Genomic DNA, 19321 nt, shown 5'->3' with positions numbered 1-19321 from the left:
CTTAGACAGGAGGTGACCGAGATAGGTGACCTGCTGTCTACAATACTGCAATTTAGGGAGAGAAACTTTGTGATTATGGTGAGCAAGGTGCTGTAGTAGGGCCACTGTGTCCACTAGAAAATTACGAGGAGTACCGTTGACTTGTACTTCAACGTGAGGGCCATTCTGTTTAACAGGGATAGAGACCGGTCCCACCCCCCTCTGTCCTACGCTGTCCTAATCAAAAGAGGAACCTTGTCCCTCCATTGGGTCATAGTCATTATTAAAAAATTGGCGCTGCGGAATTTTGGAGGAGGGATTGTCAAAATAGTTCTGTTGCGGAGTACTGTGCGAGCGTGGTCCCACTTGCTGTCTGTCTCTGTCAGTATTCTGTGGGGAGGGGCCTGCGCGCCCGCGTACTCTATTATCCGGGTGGGCGATATTTCGGGAGGGGCCTACTTTATTTGGGCAATCATTTTTCCAATGGCCCTCCTCTTTACAGTACGCACATTGGTAATACCCTAGAGACGGGCGGGAAGGTGGTAGCAGTTGTTTGTTGTTAGATGGGCCCTGGGAATGGGACCTGGAAGGCTGTGGACGGGACGGCGGATATGCCCGTTGAATTAATATTTTTGTCTTCAAATCTTTAGTCTTTTTGTCCGCTTTCTCTTGCTCCTCTATTTCCCTATTCTCATAATATTGTGCCATTGTCAGAATACCAGTGGATGTTGTCACTGGCCAAGTACTTTCACAAAGTTTCAATTTAGCGTTTATGTCAGGTAACAGGCTAGCAACAAATTTGTCCACAAACAATCGGAGTCCACCTTCGGTGGCCATATCCTACCCACTAAAGTCAGAGAATATATTCTTAAACCTAGTGAAAAAGTCTGAAACACTCTCACCCTTTTTCTGCTTACAAGCTGACACCTTATCCCAATTTATTCTATGCGGCGTTAACATTGTTTTCATGAAATCTACAATGCGATCTGGGAGAGCTAATATTATTGGTTCAGGTTTTGCTCCCCCTGTTCGTGCACGCTCAGCTCCTTCAAATGCTGCCCAGGTACCCCCGAGTTCAGCAACATGGTCAGCACGGCGTATACGTGTCCAAATGTCGGGGGAACTACCGCAGACATCAACATGTCAATATCGGACAATGTCATTACACAGGAGTCTAACGTCTGTTTCAACTCCTTATAATAACCTGCTGGATTCTTTCGGGGGTCGGGTAACGCTGCTTTGAATGCATAAGTTTCGGTCCTCTTCCATGGGGTATGGACCCATATTTGTTGGAAGTGGCCAGGTACTGCTGCGTTGTTCCCAACCGCCGGTACTGGTGCGTGCCAGACGGGTGGGACCTCCCTCATTGGGAACATGCTGGTGTCGGGACTGGAGTTGCATAAATACAGACGGTCCCAAAACGTAAGAAGGGTGACAACATAAGAAAAAAAGTCTGTCCCGAAGGGGACTCCGCCGGAGGCACGGTTTCGGAGGGCGACCAGGCCCTCCGGGGTCGGTATTCCCGTATCTTCGTATTCAGTGATGACTAATTTACACATAAGAGAGGCCGCGTGAAATTGTACTTGGGTAGCCTCTGCCTTATGGTCTGGTAAATATCCCGTGCCCCATACTCATTCCAGTTAGTCATCCATCGGCGAGTCAGCTCGTCCACCACATCCTCCTCATGAGGACTGGAGAACAACTGACTCCGTAAAGTACTCTTTCGTGGAGTGGTGGGACGTGGGGTGTCTTGAAGGGATGGAGAAACTATTGACCCAGAAGTCGTAGGGCGTTCCGCGGACCATGAGACGGGTAATCTATTCAGAGGGGGAAGAATAGTAGCGGGAGGAGCAGTGGGACCCGGGGGACCATATTCCTGAGGCGTCTGTATCACAGGAGTGGTAAGGGGCTGTAGGGTGCGTGTATTAGACCCAACGGGAGGTGTGACAATAGGCGTGCCTGGCACCGGTGGTTAATTAGGTAAAACAGGGTATAACGGGGGCGTTTATATTGGTGTCTTATCTAACAAGTCATTCATAAGTGGGTCTTCTTCCGTCGTTTTTTCCTGAAGTGTCTGGGAAAGGTAACATTTATCAGTATTCAAGCGGTGTGTCCTGTCAAACGCCATAATGCCTTGTTCATGTTCTGTTCTGTCTAATTCACCTGCTTTATCAGTCAGTGTCCTAGTCATATGTCTTTTAGCGTCCTTCTCCGCCTTTTTGTTTCTGGTCTGCTTCTTTCTGCCAGATCCGCAAAGAGTCGAACATGCCAGGCCTATCCCATATTTAACATACATGTCATGGTTTGGTGTCCCGGCCGGAGGAGCAGGACACGTTTCCTCCAGACGGGAGTCGTCGTTATAACAACAACAACACCATTTTCTAAAACGACTCAGTACTGGCATTATGTATATAGTACGATAAATATTGCAGAAATAAACCGTTCAATTACTTACATCAGTGGTATTCAAAACAACTCAAATGCAAATATGCTTTCTCCTACTATGTCATAATATATATATCAGACAACTTAGGTCCGTTTTACCACCGACGTCGATCTTTGCAAAGAGCGATTTTACCTTTTTAAAAGAAACAGATACAGACAGTTTTAGACAGGAATTTCAAATTCCTGTCCTTACCTGACACTCTATTTTCTCCGTCAGTCAGGGACTCCGATTATTCACAGAAGACAAAGACACCAGTCCAGACAGCGCCAGGAGGTGTCTCAGGCGACCGAAAGACCCAGTAGTCGAAGTCCGCAGGTCCACAACAGAGAACGGTGCTCAGGATCAGATGTGGGGCGCCTCCCTTGGAAATTCGTCAATGAGTCCTCCGTCACTGGGACAACCCCCTGGATGCCTGGATGGTGTCCCTGTTCGGGCGCCAACTGAGGCACCGGGAGAAAATGTCACTGATTCTCTCTCAGCAGTGGAGGGACACCCTAAGTCCTCAGGGTATATAGTCATACATTACACAAACCAGACAGAGTCACCAACTGTAGGAGAAACGATAAGTTTTATTAGATGGTTTACTAGCCCGAGCCAGTACAGAGTCCCAGGACAGTCATAGAGACTTTCCTACGGAGGCTGCCCCTTCACTCTGGGGCACCCAACCTTATATACTCACAAAACTGCTTAGTCAGAGTACAACTCCACCCCTAGTGTATTCAAGGTCCTCTGCGGCCTTCAGAATATTTCAGGGATACACGTGTGGTGGGAGAAAGTACAGATGCAGCTGGCAGGAGATGGCAATGACCTGTACAAACTTGTTCTGGCAGTTACTTATTAAGCACAACAATTCTCTGAACTGTAATTGGAAAAAGTAATATGGCAGCGATAAGCAGATTGCAGCCCAAGGCTGCGAGCACAAGGTCAATCATCAAAGTTCAGGAGGTTTGTCGAGCACATGGCAACATAATAAAGATAAACAGATGCCTAGCAGCTATGGTGTATGATTAACTTTATGTACTTTTCTCAAGGCCCACACTAGATACCTGTCCACAAACGGAGAGAACACTGCAGGGTCATCAGATAGAAATACAACAGGCACCTCAGGGGGAAGGGAAGGGGGGCACCTCAGCCGGATGAGTGCACCACACCAGATCCACGACGCGGCTCCATGCCCATTGATGTATCCTGGGGAGTGCAAAGCCACAGTCTCACAAGTCTCTACAGTGGGTGGTTTGCCCACTGTACCATCCTGGGGAGTGCAAAGCCACAGTCTCACAAGTCTCTACAGTGGGTGGTTTGCCCACTGCTGTATCCTGGGGAGTGCAAAGCCACAGTCTCACAAGTCTCTACAGTGGGTGGTTTGCCCACTTCTGTATCCTGGGGAGTGCAAAGCCACAGTCTCACAAGTCTCTACAGTGGGTGGTTTGCCCACTGTACTATCCTGGGGAGTGCAAAGCCACAGTCTCACAAGTCTCTACAGTGGATGGTTTGCCCACTGCTGTATCCTGGGGAGTGCAAAGCCACAGTCTCACAAGTCTCTACAGTGGGTGGTTTGCCCACTGTACCATCCTGGGGAGTGCAAAGCCACAGTCTCACAAGTCTCTACAGTGGGTGGTTTGCCCACTGCTGTATCCTGGGGAGTGCAAAGCCACAGTCTCACAAGTCTCTACAGTGGGTGGTTTGCCCACTGTACCGTCCTGGGGAGTGCAAAGCCACAGTGTCTCAAGTGGATAACAGTCTCCACTGGTTCTGGAGGGGGACTGGTGCCCAGAGTGCTTCATCCTGTTAAGGACAGACGGAGTGGATGCATGTCTCCACTGGTTCTGGAGGGGGAATGGTGCCCAGACTGCATCAGGCTCCCCGTGACGGTTCCTGTTCCGTCACTGTCCCAGCTGCACATGGGATAACAATGCTTGATGTGGCGTTTTTTTCCCTGTTCAGTGGTGCTTTGCCCTGTTCAGCGGTGCTTTGCCCTGTTCAGCGGTCTTCACCATGGCGGTCTTTGCCCTGTTCAGCGGTCTTCACCATGGCGGTCTTTGCCCTGTTCAGCGGTCTTCACCATGGCGGTCTTTTCCCTGTTCAGCTGTGCTTTGCCATGGCGGTCTCTGACCTGTTCAGCGGTGCATTGCCCTGTTCAGTGGTGCTTTGCCCTGTTCAGCGGTCTTCACCATGGCCGTCTTTGCCCTGTTCAGCGGTCTTCACCATGGCGGTCTTTTCCCTGTTCAGCGGTGCTTTGCCATGGCGGTCTCTGACCTGTTCAGCGGTGCTTTGCCCTGTTCAGCGGTGCTTTGCCCTGTTCAGCGGTCTTCACCATGGCAGTCTTTTCCCTGTTCAGCGGTGCTTTGCCATGGCGGTCTCTGACCTGTGCATTGGTGTGTGGCATGACGGTCCCTCATTGACCAGCAGGGCTGTGGCTGCCGGGGCCCTCCTGGGCACTGACTCCGGTGGTGGTCTCCTGACCAGTGACGATAGTGCTGCCCTCCTGGGCACTGACTCAGGCGGTGGTCTCCTGACCTGTGACGATACTGCTGCCCTCCTGGGCAATGACTCTGGCGGTGGTCTCAGGACCAGTGACAACACTTTCCAACTTGAGGTGCTTTACAGGGGGTGGACTGGCAGTGCTTTGGCTCCGTGTCTCACTGGCTGCCCTGGTGGCCGGTGCACTCCACACACCTTTGACACGCACCACTGGTACTGGATTTTTTTGGCTGAGGTGCTACTATGGGACCTATCAATTGGAGGGGTGGGGGCAAAGAGGTCAACGTTGCTGAGGAAGAGTTGCTGACAAAGACTGGGATGGGTAGCTGGAGGGGGTCTGGGAGTGGAGGAAGAGGAGGTGGTTGTAGGAGGTGTAACTTTAGGTGATTTGGGTGCAGGTGCAGGTACTGGAGGCTGTCGTGAGGTGGATGGATGTTGGGTGTGTGAGTGGCCGCGTTTGTGTACTTTGGAAGGGGGCATCACAGACACACTGGGAGTGGACACAGGGGATGCGTAAATGGTAGTGGGGGTGGTGAGTGCAGGTGAGCGGGGTGTGGTTCTGGGTGTTCTGGTGCGAGTCCTAGTGCCTGTAGATGTAGTGCATGCAGGTGAGAGTGTAGACGAGACTGGGAGGGAGGAGGGAGACGACGACGAGGGGGACACAGTGGAGGCAGTGGATGTTGCTGTGTCTGTATGTGGGTGATGCTTGTGTGACTGCCTGTGGGTTGTGTGGTGCTTATGTTTGCCTAAGCTACTTGTGTGTTGAGGAGTATACATGCTTGCCTGATGGTGTGCTTGGGATAGGCTGGGATACAGGGGATTGGGTCTGGGTGGAGGAAGTTGGAGGGGGGAGGCTAGACACAGGGACAATGGCTGCCATCAGTGCTGAGGCCAGAGATTGCAGGGTTCGATGAAGGGCAGCCTGACCATAATGAATGCCCTCCAGGAATGCATTACCTTGTTGCAACTCCCTTTCTACACCCTGGATGGCATTCACAATGGTAGACTGGCCAACAGTGAGTGACCTGAGGAGGTCAATGGCCTCCTCACTGAGGTCAGCAGGGGTGACTGGGGCAGGGCCTGAGATGCCTGGGGCGAAGGTGATGCCCACCCTCCTGGGTGAGCGGGCACGGGGCGAACGCTGAGGGGCTGCTGGGAGGGTGGTGCTGGTAGGGGAGGTGGCGGCTGTACCTGTAGAAGTGGGGGGCACAGATGGTGCCGCCACCACAAGGGAGCTCACATCGGCGGACGAGTCTGTGTCGCTGTTTGGTGATCCTGTGACCGATGTGAAGCTCCCCTCGCCCTCCGTCCCACTGGTGTATTCAGAGTCTGTGGTGTGGCCCTCCATGGCCATGTGGGATGCAGCTCCCTCATGCTCCGGTGCCACTGTACCACCGCCTGATGATGCTGATGCACAAAAGAACAGGGAGAGCAGAAAAAGGGGGGTGGGGGAACGACAGAAGAAAGACAGGTTGAGTGCATGGCTTACCGCTAACGTTGGCGGACAATACAGACACAGCAGCCCTCTGCACTACGCCGTGCTCTTGGTCACTACAGATGCAGTTCCTGGGATCTGGCCTACATGGCTATGGTGGACATCTGCACACATAGATACCACAGGGGCATGTATACCTATACTTGGCACTCTACTGAGGTGGGGTGGAGTGACATATGGCCTACATTACGGAGGGGCCTAGCCTACGTAACTCGCCCTGGTCTAGGGAAACCCACAGCCCTCCTCCCCACCCAGACCCCTCCACTGCGCGCAAAGTCCCCAGAATGAGAATGTACTCACCCCCTTGTGTCTGCTGTGATGCCCTCAAGCGCCCATCCAACTCTGGGTAGGCCACCTCCAGGATCCGGAACATCAGAAGGGTCATGGTGCGACGGGCACCCCTCCCATGTTGGGAGGCCATCCCCAGCTGAGCCTCCGCCGTCTTCTTGCTCCAGCGGCGAATGTCCTCCCATCTTTTACGGCAGTGGGTGCCCCGTCTCTGGTGGACCCCTAGGGTCCGGACGTCCTTGGCGATGGCACACCAAATGTCCTTCTTCTGGTGGGCGCTGACCTACATGACATGCACAGGGGAAGAAGAGAAGTCATTAACAACTGCACCGTCGATGTGAGTGGCCCCCATCCCTACCCTTGCCATGTGGCACATGCATTCACACTCCTTGATGTTCCCTGAACTCTGCCCCCTTCCAACTCACATCCAGCCCTCTCCACCCAGGCATAGCCCATACAACGCGCTCCCTGTGTACTTACCTGTTGGTCTGGAGGACCGTAGAGTAGCGTTTACTGGGGGAGGACCCCGTCGACTAGCTTTTCCAACTCCTGAGCAGTGAAGGCAGGGGCCCTTTCCTCAGGCGCAGCAGCCATTGTCTCTTCCATACCGAGGTCACAGCAGCACTTGCAGTGTAGGTCCTCTCCTGTCGAAGATCAGGTATCGAGTGATTGAACAGATAGAAAATGGCGGTCACGTCCGCGGCGGTGAGTGTCATCACCACCGGCGCAGTTCATCATTGGCTCCTGGGACCCATAGGGTCCAATGTTAACCAATGCAGCATTGCGCCGCGGTCTACGACCGCCTACCGCGAAGGTGTACTACGCCAGCGCAGATACTTCACATCCCATTGTCCCAGTTTAGAGGTCAAGCAGCCGCCATTTCAGGGGCCCACATGGCTTCATTTTCTACTGCGTCACACATACCGAGGCCTGGACTACACACACATACAGACAACTCTTTTGGAATTTGTTTCGTGTTCTGTGTAGTTGTGGGTACATACCTCTGAATTGCTTGACTCTGTGGTCGCTGTTGTCCTTCCTAGGCACCGTCAGCTGGGACATGTGAGGAGATGGCGGAATCCTTTGGTGTACCGACCGCTGGTGGACCTGTTGACAATGGAGGAGCGACATTTGATCATCATCTACAGGTTTGACCGTGCCACTATCCAGGAACTATGTACCCAGTTGGAGCCAGACCTGATGTCACCAATCGGCCATCCCACTGGAATCCCCCCTGACGTGCAGGTGCTGTCAGTGCTCCATTTCCTTGCAAGTGGGTTTTTTCAGACAACAGTGGCCATGGCATCAGGGATGTCCCAGCCTGTTTTCCAACGTGTTGTCCAGAGTGTTGTCTGCCCTGCTGAAACACGTAAGGAGCTACATCATTTTCCCTCAGGTGGAGGATTTGGCTACAGTCAAAGGTGACTTCTATGCCCTTGGACATATCCCCAACGTCAAAGGTGCTATTGATGGGACCCATGTAGCTCTGGTCCCCCCCCACAGGAGTGAACAGGTGTACAGGAACCGGAAGAGTTATCATTCTATGAATGTACAGATGGTATGTTTGGCAGAGTCCAGTCTATTGGTCACACAGGTGCACAGCCCATATGGGCATAGGAAGTGGAGCTGGGGCAGTTTCAGTATGGACAGGGTAACAAAGTGGGACATTGGGATGACAATCAGGGTGGTCTCATTTCCTGGCAGGGGTCTTGCCATCTTGCTCTGTCCTGTTCCTGGATCTCAGGGACCACTTGCGGGGTGGTTCTCCATCTGCAGGGGGTGGGGTGCTGGTGTGGTGGTCCTGTGGCGGGGCGTCCTGTCCACTAACGCCGGCGGAGGTAGTGGGCAGTTCATCGTCCAGGCTAGTGTCAGGGGCCCCTTGGAGTGCCACGGTGTCCCTCATGGTCTTTTGTATGTCCTTCAGCACCCCTACGATGGTTCCCAGGGCGGAGCTGATGGTTCTGAGCTCCTCCCTGAACCCAAAATACTGTTCCTCCTGCATGCGCTGGGTCTCCTGAAACTTGGCCAGGACCGTTGCCATCGTCTCCTGGGAGTGGTGGTATGCTCCCATGATGGAGGTGAGGGCCTCGTAGAGGGTGGGTTCCCTTGGTCTGTCCGCCCCCTGTCGCACAGCAGCCCTCCCAGATCCCCTGTGTTCCTGTGCCTCCGTCCCCTGGACCGTGTGCCCACTACCACTGCCCCCAGGTCCCTGTTGTTGTTGGGGTGGTGGGTTATCAAGGGTTCCCTGTAGTGGTGGAAACACCGCTGATTGACGTGCCCTGGGTACGGAGGTATGGGCCCGCTGGGTGGGTGCTGTGCTGGTGTTACCAGAGGGTGGAAGGTCAGTGTTGGCCTGTGCCTGTGCAAGAGGAACCGACTGTCCCGAGGCCTATGATGGTCCGGGCTGGTCATCAGGATCCAGTAGGGCAGAGCTGCTGTCGTCACTGTGGGCCTCTTCTGTGGGTGGAGTGGAGATGTCTGGACCCTCCTGTGTGGTGACGTTGGGTAGTGGTCCTGCAGGGGTATAAGAGCATGATTATTGCATGTGTGTGTGTAATGGTGTGCAATGGGTGGGTGTGCGTGTACCCCAGTGCAAGCATTCCTGTGTGTGGGTTTGTGTGATGATGGTTAGGGGGTTGTTATGGGTATGTACAGTGAGCATGCTTTAGTGATGGGTGTCCATGCTTAGTTGTGTCATGCAGGGCTTGGTGTTGGGATGTGTGGTTTGTGTTATTAGTACATTAGTGAGGAGTTGTAGTGATAGGGGAGGGGGTGAGGATGGGGGTGTGTGATAGCATGCAGGTAGGGTGGGGGAAATGATAATTAAGATTTGACTTACCAGTGTCCATTCCTCCACCGACTCCTCCGAGGCCCTCAGGATGCATTATGGTCAAGACCTGCTCCTCACATGTTGTTAGTTGTGGGGGAGGAGGCGGGGGTCCGCCGCCAGTCCGCTGTACCGCGATGTTGTGCCTGGAGACCACTGAACGCACCTTCCCCCGTAGGTCGTTCCACCTCTTCCTGATTTCCTCCCGATTTCTTGGATGCTGTCCCACAGCGTTGACCCTGTCCACGATTGTGTGCCATAGCTCCATCTTCCTGGCTATGGAGGTGTGCTGCACCTGTGAGCCAAATAGCTGTGGCTCTACCCGTAGGATTTCCTCCACCATGACCCTGAGCTCCTCCTCGGAAAACCTGGGGTGTCTTTGGCGTGACATGGAGTGGTGTGGGTGATATGTGAGGTGGTGTAAGTGTTGATGTGTGTGGTGATGTGTAGTGGTGTGTGGTGTTTTGTGCGTGGAATGTTGTATGGGTGATGGTGTTGTGTGCCTCTGTGTGGTGGGGTTCTCAATTGCTGTGCTCTCTGTCTCTCGGCTTCCTCAAAATTTCTGGTCGTAGGGGTTTGTGGGTGATGTGGGTGTGTGTTTTATATAGTGTTGGGTGTGTGGGAGTGGTGTTTGTATGTGTATCAGGTGTGTGTCTTTCGAATTGTCCAATGTGGCGGTGTTTTGGAGATGTGTGTGTATTTTGAGCGCGGCGGTGTGTACCGCCAATGGAATACCGCGGTTGAAAGACCGCCGCGTCGAGTCGTGGGTCGTAATAGCATGGGCGTGTTTCTGTTGGTGTGACGGTGGAGGTTTTGTTTTCGCCAGTTTAACACTGACCTTTGGTGTGGCGGACTTGTGTGGGTGTCTGAATTTCGGCGGATTCCGAGATGTGTGTCATAATAGCTGTGACGGAATTCCGCAGCCGCAGCGGTGTATTGGCGGTCTTCTGCATGGCGGTAATCGGCTTTTACTGCCAATGTTGTAATGACCCCCTAAGTGTCTATCCCTGACACAGCAGGAGTGCTACTACTAGTATATTCACTGCTTCCTCAGAGGAGTGACACATTATGCGTCAGGAGAGGCTAATTTGCATATTTTTCTTGCCTTGTGGAAACTCAAGGAGGACATGAATACCTCCAACAAATTTAGAAATTGTTAGTACAGGGCTGTAGGAGTTACAGCAGCCCCCAGAATTAATCATAGAAAACTGACCCTATGTTTGTGGGGTCAAGGAAACCAGGACCCTTCCGGATTTATTCATACTTTTTTAAAGCACTCTCAAGGTTGGAGCTTTTGTTCTATAGTTGGGAGTGTAGCATCTTCTAGGGGTTAGTTTTATGGTAGTATTTCATATGGCTGAAGGTATATGAAAAGGGCAGGCACGTGTGATATTCATTTTAAAATGTTTGCAGTGATTACTGATCAAGGTTGATAGGCTTTATTGATATTAATAGTTAATGGATAATAAGATTAATATTGATTATTACATTTACACACAACATGATGGTGTTTTTATCATCTGGTTTGTTGTTCTTGTAATACAGTCAACCCTTGATAAAGCCAATTGGCCTTCTTTATCTAAAGCAATAGCTCCTATTATTTGTGTGTCTGACTTGCTAAAGAAATTATACTTTTGCTCACACCACAATGATTCTGCAGCTTTCCTAATTTCCAAACCTTGAATTGTGTGTAAGAACCCTTCCATTTTGGGGGTGAGCTAGAGATATACCAGAAAGTCTTCATGGCATTGACTCATTACTGCTCATTTTGAAATTTTGCAATAAATCCCTTTAACTTTTTATTTCTTTACAACTCAGTTATTAAATAGACCCCATGTTTGGGAAGATGCCTTAACGTTGGGACACATTGCTTCCTGAAATTAAAGTCTAACACCGTTTCTGATCCAGTAAACTGTGGGAGACCCAACTGAAGTAATTGTTGCAATGTCCAAATGTTTGGGGTATGGTTTTGCTCCCACAGTTTCAACCTCACACACTAACCTGTAAGCTGTAAATGAAAGTGGAGCGCCATACTGAATCTCCAACTTTATATTTGTTTTTAGCTGGTGGACGATGACAGTGACTATGATGTTTATAGCTTCACTTAGTGGCTTTCAGATGTTGGATAACCACTTCTTGTACTTCATGAATGCATGAAAAAAAGGGCTTTGACAGAGGCTACTATACTCAGTAGTTGATGAGTGGGTAAAATATTATGGTGAAATCCATAGGAACATTGAAATGGTAATGATTTCAAGTAACTATGCTAAGAATTGTATACAGATTCTGCAATTCAAATCCACCTATTTCAGTCTTCTAAGAGACTGTCACCAAGTAACATAGATATTGAGCTATGACTAGGGCCAAGATTTATCATACAGTTATGCAGCGCAGTGCAGCAGCAAAAGATTTACAATATGGCATTCTCCTCCCTTCTCCCTAGTGCTGGTGCAAAAATCTTCTGCTGTGTGATATTCAAACACCTTAACACCATAGTGCAAGGATGTCTGCTTGAGTATAGCATAGGTTATGTACTGGAAGGATATCCTTCCAGTACTATAAACTATGCTTGGACACACTTTAAAGATCTTCCCACTTTGTATCTGTGATCTTCAGTGTAGCGCACATGCAAAGTCAGAAAAAAAGGAGAAATGAAAGTATTTCTATGTTATAGCGCTTAGTTGGAATGGGCGCTATTTTTTGATGCAAAACCCTGTTTGTCTTTTTTAATAACTAAGGTTTTGCACCTAAAACATTGGGTGGTTGCATGGGAATGCCCATGCACCACCCATGGAACGCCTCTGTGGCCCTAAGTAATGTAAAGCAGCGCTATGCGCTGCTTGTGTTACTTTTAAGTGATGGGAAGTAAATGAGTACAAAAATAATTTGCATTAATTTGCATCACTTTTTTGATGCAAACACAGCACAAAATTGTAGTAAATATACCCCTTAGTTTAATCTTTCTGTTAGACAATGAGCCTGGGGGTGTTCATCACAGGATTTATGTGAGTTAATTCTTAGAATATTCATTAAAGAGTACCAGATTTTTTAAGTTATTTGTAGACTTCTATCTGATGTAAGAGTATGCTGTGTAGGCAAACCATCTCTTCCCCAAATGGTTTTGCCTGTGATTGAGCCAAAGGAACTGATTTCATTGATATGATGAACCATGTTTAGGTGGGAGTGGGCAATGGACTTAATAGACCTAGAAATTATCCCTATGTTTTATTAAAGCGTAAACAAGTGACATAAATTGCTGTATATTCTTGGACAGGTTGTAGGTCTTGACTACTAGACAGCACATGCATGGTCTGTTGCAAGACATATTGTTAGCTTACAGTGGGCTTAAATTACACTGATTGCTTGCTATTGATTGGCTTCATTATCACTCTAATTTCCGTGCTTCTATTTGGTAGCTTGTGTGCTCTTGCCTTTTTCTTCCCTGTCCCTCCCCTGGAACATGACCACTTTACCTTGTCCTTCCGCTGTTCAAATTTAGGCACTACTTTTTTTTGTTTAAGCACTCCACAAGCATGCATGTGTTTTCCAGCTGTCTCTGTTGTGTGGTTCTCTTCTCCTCCACACTCAATATTATACCTTATCTCGAGCCTGTGTACCTCTCCACTGCTCTCTATCATTGCTCTCTCACTCATTTTCTTTTCTTCTTGCTCAACATTGCTCTCTCCCCATCACTTTGCTCCTCCCCCCCCTTTTTCTTCATGGTGTTTCCACTGGCCCATGTCCCCCATATTGTTTTACCCCCAGTATCTGTGTTGCTTCAGACCCTCCTGTTGCTACCCCAACCCCATCTTCCATGATTCCAATGCCCTACCATCCATATTCCTTCCGCCACCCACCCCACGTTGCTGTCTCTCGAGTATGTTTCTCCTTTTGCTTCTGACTTCCAGAGAATCTGAGGGTATCTGAATCTGCTTTGCCAGGGAGCAAATGACATGCACGGTTTTGGATCAACTTCATCAAGGAAGAAGTACTGCAGCTCCACTTTTCAAAGGTCAAGGTGGCACCAAGATCTCCAGGATGTACAATCACAGCTTGGGGTGTCACAGTGGGTGAGTCAGGCCCTCAGCTTTCTTTCACTAAAGTGCATGGCTCCCTCCTGTCATGCTTAATACTAGCTGTGCTCCTACACTCTCAGAGATGCTGTAGAATGAGGGAAGCAGATGAAAAAGGCGGTTGCTCCTTCTTCCCACAACATATGTTTTTTAGATGTCGGCCAAGGTCTCTACAGTGTAACATGACCACAAGTGTAGATCTTGCCTACGTTATGGACCACAGTGCTTTAAGTGGGTCTCAAAAGGGGATGTGGCCTTAGTAATTGAGGGTGTTACTTAAGACATGTGCCTCTTTGTGAGTTTCTACTGCATTCAGACATATCACACTCAAGAAACATATGCCTAAAACAAGCAAGAACTATTGACTTTGTGAGTGCTTGATAGCAGGTTGATATAAATAAATAAGTAACAATAATGAATGTGTTGTAAATATTTTAAATTGCTAATAATAAATAGTACATTCTTGACCAATGTTGGACCCGACCCTTTTCATAGGGTTAGCCCCAAACTTTGTGCCTGCTTCCTCCAGTTTTTCGGACCTGTTTTTGTTGTCTTTAGGACTCTGGGCACATTACCACTACTAACCAGTGCTAAAGTGCATATGTTCTCTGTCTAAATTGTCTTGGTGATTGGTTTCTCCATGATTGACATATTTGATTTACTAATAAGTCCCTAGTATTGTGCACCAGATTTGGCCAGGGCCTGTAAACCAAATACTACTAGTGGGCCTGCAGCATTGATTGTGCCACCCACATGAGTAAAACTGCATACGCCTCAGGCCTGCCATTGCAGTGTCTGTGTGTGCAGTTTTAAACTGCCATTTTGAACTGGCAAGTGCACCTACTTGCCAGGCCCAAACCTTCCCTTTTTATTACATTAAGTCACCCTTAAAGTAGACCCAAGGCAGCCCCATGGACAGGGTGCAGTGCATTTAAAAGGTAGAACATGTACTGGTGTGCTTTACTAGTCCTGGTGCTGAAATACTGCTAAACTCGGTTTTCACTCTTGCAAGGCCTACCTATACCATAGGGTAACATAGGGGTTTGCCTTGAAATACCTTTTAAGTGTAATTTCCCATTGGGAGCAGTTGGAGATTTGGAGTTTAGAGTCTCTGAACTCACAATTTAAAAATACATCTTTTTGTGAATTTGGTTTCAAATTGTGAGTTTGAAAATGCCACTTTCAGAAAGTGGGAATTTTCTTGCTTAAACAATCTGTGCCTGTGCCAGTTGGGCTGTCACACCAAGGGAGCTGAGGTGTGCCCTGCATTTCCTAATGGGTCTTCCTGAGCTAGAGTGGTGGGAGGAGCTGACACCTGCACCTGAATAGGGCTGTGCCTGTTCTCACACAAAGCAGTCTCCATCCTCCTGGAGTGTGTCTAGGGCCAAGGCAAGGAAAGGCAGGGTCTTGAGCACTACAAAGACTTCCCTTTGAAGTTTGCCCACTTCAAATACTGAAATGGGTACTGGATCTCTGACACCATTTAGTTAAAACTCTTCTGGACTGAGGAAATTCGCCAGGAAGAAGATCTGGATGCTGTAGGAGAGACTGCCACTCTGCCTGTTGCTTTGTTGTGCTGGCATGCTGCTTGCTGCTTCTGTCCTGGGAGTGAGAAGACTGGATTTTGCTTTCTACATCCTGCTTCCCAAGGTTCTATAAGGGCTTGTGTTGAGCTTGCTCCCTGGTAAGAAGGCTCAACACCATCAAAGACTTCACCTGCCAGCACATGGGCTGTCTTGCTGAGCGTCCTGACTTGCCATAAGGTGCCAAATCCAGTCCCTGGGCTCTTGGAAATGAGTTCATGTGATCTTAAGGAGAAAATCCAATGCAGCACCTGCTTTGCCACTGAGAATCAATACATCGTGGTAAAGATCAGACACAGCGCCTGCACCCCCACTGCAGAAATGATGCAGCACCCAAACCGTCGCTGCAGTAGCAGCGTGATGCTTGCTTCGCCATTGTAGACCAACACAGAGGGTCTGGATTTTTGACGCATCGTCCCTGTGCGCCAATTTTTTCATTGACACCGCACCACAGTTAGTAACTGAGGCTGTGTATCTGTAAACTGACATATCACCTCCCCTGACAGTAAGGAACCGATGCATCACCTCCGTGTGACAGTATAGAACCAATGCACCACTGGCACTAATGGAACCGACACATCGCTTGCTTTTTCGTGCCTCACCTCCCGTGCACCTGTTCTGGTCTTTGATTTTTGACACATCCAGGGTACTCTGTCGTAAAACTAATGTATCCATTGATTTCTATGGACTAACGTTGCGTAAACTTTTAAAAGTGATATCATGACTCACAACTGACACCTCATCACTTCTCCTGCAACTGCCTCCAAGGTTCTGTACCTGGGGTCTATGTGACTCCATGACTGGCCTGCACTCCCTTGCGAGTGGCGTCAGACTGTTGGAAACAACTCCGTCAAGAAGCCGTGATAGCCCCAGTTGGAGTTATTTTGTTTCTAAGCACTAAACCACATTTCATCTTTAAAAAAATGTATCTTTACTTGTGGATTTTGGATTTTTTTCATTTTGGTCTTGTTTTACTCAGGTGGTGTGGATTCCTTTTGTAGTGTTTTCACTGTGTCACTGTGTGTGTTCATGCACATACTTTAGACAATGCCTCTGAGATAAGCCAGACTGCTCATGCCAAGCTACTAATGGGGTAAGCAGGGGTTATCTAAGCTGTGTGACCCCCTTACCCTGACTAGAGTGATGGTCTCTAATTGGACAGGGTGCAAACAACTGCCAACTAGAAATCCAATCTCTAACAACCATCATTATGTGTACATGGGAAAGACACCACAGATTGGATGAGCATGTAATCTGAACCCTACTTTGGCCTACTGACTCACGCTGCCTTCAACCTCAGTTCCAGAGCTCTCAGTCGTTCCCCACTGTGAACATCCTCCTACAACCAGAACTCACCAAGACACCTAAATGCTAGCCATTCAAGCACTGGAAAACATATAGCTCAATCTTTTAGAGCTGAACTCTTGGCTTTGCCAATACTTAATAAAGTACATTTCAGATCAAATACAAAAATTGCACTAAAGCAAAGTGAGTTTATAAATGTTAACAATTATAAATCTTTACTTACTGTTACATCTTTGTGTGGTGTCCCCTAACTTTTTGCCTTCAGATTTCCTGTTTTTGCTGACTTCTTTTTTATGGTGCACTTTTCCACTGTTAACCAATGCTAAAGTGCTCTTTTCCTAATACATGATAACATTGGCTTATCCCCAACTGACATATTCATTTATTTATAAGTCTCTAGTAAAGTGCACTACCTGTGCCGAGGGCCGGTAAATTAAATGCTACTAGTGGGTTTGCAGAACTGATTGTGCTACCCACTTAAGTAGCTTTGGAAACATGTCTCAGGCCTCAAATTACAGATCCTATGTGTGCAGTTGAAACTGCCATGTCAACCTAGAAAAATAACCCTTCCTTTTTAATACATATAAGTGACCCCTTAGGTATAGCTTAGGCAGCCCCCAGGGCAGTGTGCAGTGTATTTAAAAAGTTGGACATATACTTGTATGTTTTAATTGTCCCTGTAGTAAAAAACCTTTTAAATGTGTTTTTCACTACTACAAGGCCTATCTCTTCCATACGTTAACATTGGGATTACCTTATTACATCTTATAAGTGTAATTCGCAAGCTGTAAAAGATACGTTTTTTGAGTCTTGTGTCTCTGGAATTGTAATTTAAAATCACAAGCTATTGTGAAGTCGGATTTTAAATGGCAAATCTAAAAATGCCACTTTTAGAAAGTTGGCATGTTCTTGCCTTAGCCATTTTGTGCTTGCCGTCTGCCTCTGATCACATCTGGGGTGATGGGGGGCAGCTGGGCTTTGTGTATTCCACCTAGACAGCCACACACAAAGGGAGCTTCGGTGTGACTTGATGGGTCATCTGTGTCCTAGTGGGCAATCCTGGGAGGGGGGAGGAAGGAGCTGGACACAACCTCACTTATACCTGAACTTGCTGTATCCTCTCCATACACAAAGGGCTGCATACCCTGCTTAGGGAGTCTGGAGCCGGGCTGGAAGAGCAGGGACTCTGTGCAGTTCAAAGGCATCTCTTTGAATTCTCCCCAACTTCAAAGGCCAAACTTGGTATAAATACTGGACCTCGGACACCACCAACTCAGTACACTTCTTTACCTGTGGATATTCTGCCAGAAAGAAGGACTGCTGTGCTGCTACAAGGACTGACACTCAGCTGGACTGCTACTCTGCTGGACTCCTGCTTTTCTGTGCTGAACTGCGGCCTGCTGCCCTCTTGCTCTCTGCCCTCTTGCCTGGGAGTGAGAAGGACTGAACCTGCATTCCAGCACCCAGGGTGACTCCAAGGGCCAGCCGCTTGTCTCAGTATCAGGGACATAAAAGACTTTCAACCAATCTACATCTACACCTGTACTCTGCCATCTGTGATTCTGTCCTGCCAAGTCGTGCCATTTTTATAGTTTAATCTTTAAAAATTCAGATCTACTTACTGGTATTTTGTAGTTTTGGTCTTGTTCTATTTATTAAATTAAGCTCAATTTTTCTAACCAGGTGTGGTATATTTTTGTGTAGTGTTTTCACTGTTGTACTGTTTGACAAATACTGCACAAATACTTTACACATTGCCTCTTAACTTAAGCTTGACTTCTTCATGCCAATCTACCAGGGGGTGACCACAGGTTAATTTAGGGAATGTTGATGACTTACCCTGACTATGATTGTGTTCCTGCTTGGACAGGTTGCATACTTCTGCCAAGACGAAACTCAACTTCTAACACTTATATGCAATGCATATACAGTAACATATTACAAAAAAAAATAGCAAAACCCATAGCTCCCAAAGGCAAGACCTATTGACTTTGCTAAATCCTGTTAAACTAGAGGGAACATGCAATCAACTCTTAAGTGTGTTGATTGCTAGGATGACTACCTACAGAGGTATTGTGTCAATACTGAAGTATTTCATTCTAGAGCTCCCTTGTTGGAATGAGCAGTTTCATTTTTCTGTACAGCGTGTCATGTTAAATATGCCTTAGCACTGGTTCTTCACGCAGTCATTGTGGTTGAGGAATAGTTTGTTGAGCTTTTTTACAGCTCTCAGGAAGGTAACTGGTGTAAAGAATCTGGCATGACAAGCAGGAAGGATTTGAGATGGTAATGTTTCCGTGATTTTCCATTTTGTGATAAAACATCCACTTATTTTGTAGTCAAGGCAGTCATTTTATTCCAGAAGAATGATTTCCATTGCAGAATTAATCGGTTTGACAATTTATTTGATTTTGCTATATCTTTAATTTTTCTCACACGCACTGGTTCTTTACATTTGCAATTAAAATGATCTTCCAAATTACCAGAAGGTATCTCTAATTCCGGACCTGTTTTTGTTGTCTTTAGGACTCTGGGCACATTACCACTACTAACCAGTGCTAAAGTGCATATGTTCTCTGTCTAAATTGTCTTGGTGATTGGTTTCTCCATGATTGACATATTTGATTTACTAATAAGTCCCTAGTATTGTGCACCAGATTTGGCCAGGGCCTGTAAACCAAATACTACTAGTGGGCCTGCAGCATTGATTGTGCCACCCACATGAGTAAAACTGCATACGCCTCAGGCCTGCCATTGCAGTGTCTGTGTGTGCAGTTTTAAACTGCCATTTTGAACTGGCAAGTGCACCTACTTGCCAGGCCCAAACCTTCCCTTTTTATTACA

The sequence above is a fragment of the Pleurodeles waltl genome, chromosome 9 (assembly GCF_031143425.1).
Source record: "Pleurodeles waltl isolate 20211129_DDA chromosome 9, aPleWal1.hap1.20221129, whole genome shotgun sequence".
Taxonomy (NCBI): domain Eukaryota; kingdom Metazoa; phylum Chordata; class Amphibia; order Caudata; family Salamandridae; genus Pleurodeles; species Pleurodeles waltl.
The sequence above is the reverse complement of the archived record's forward strand: the minus strand, read 5'-3'. Positions refer to the sequence as shown.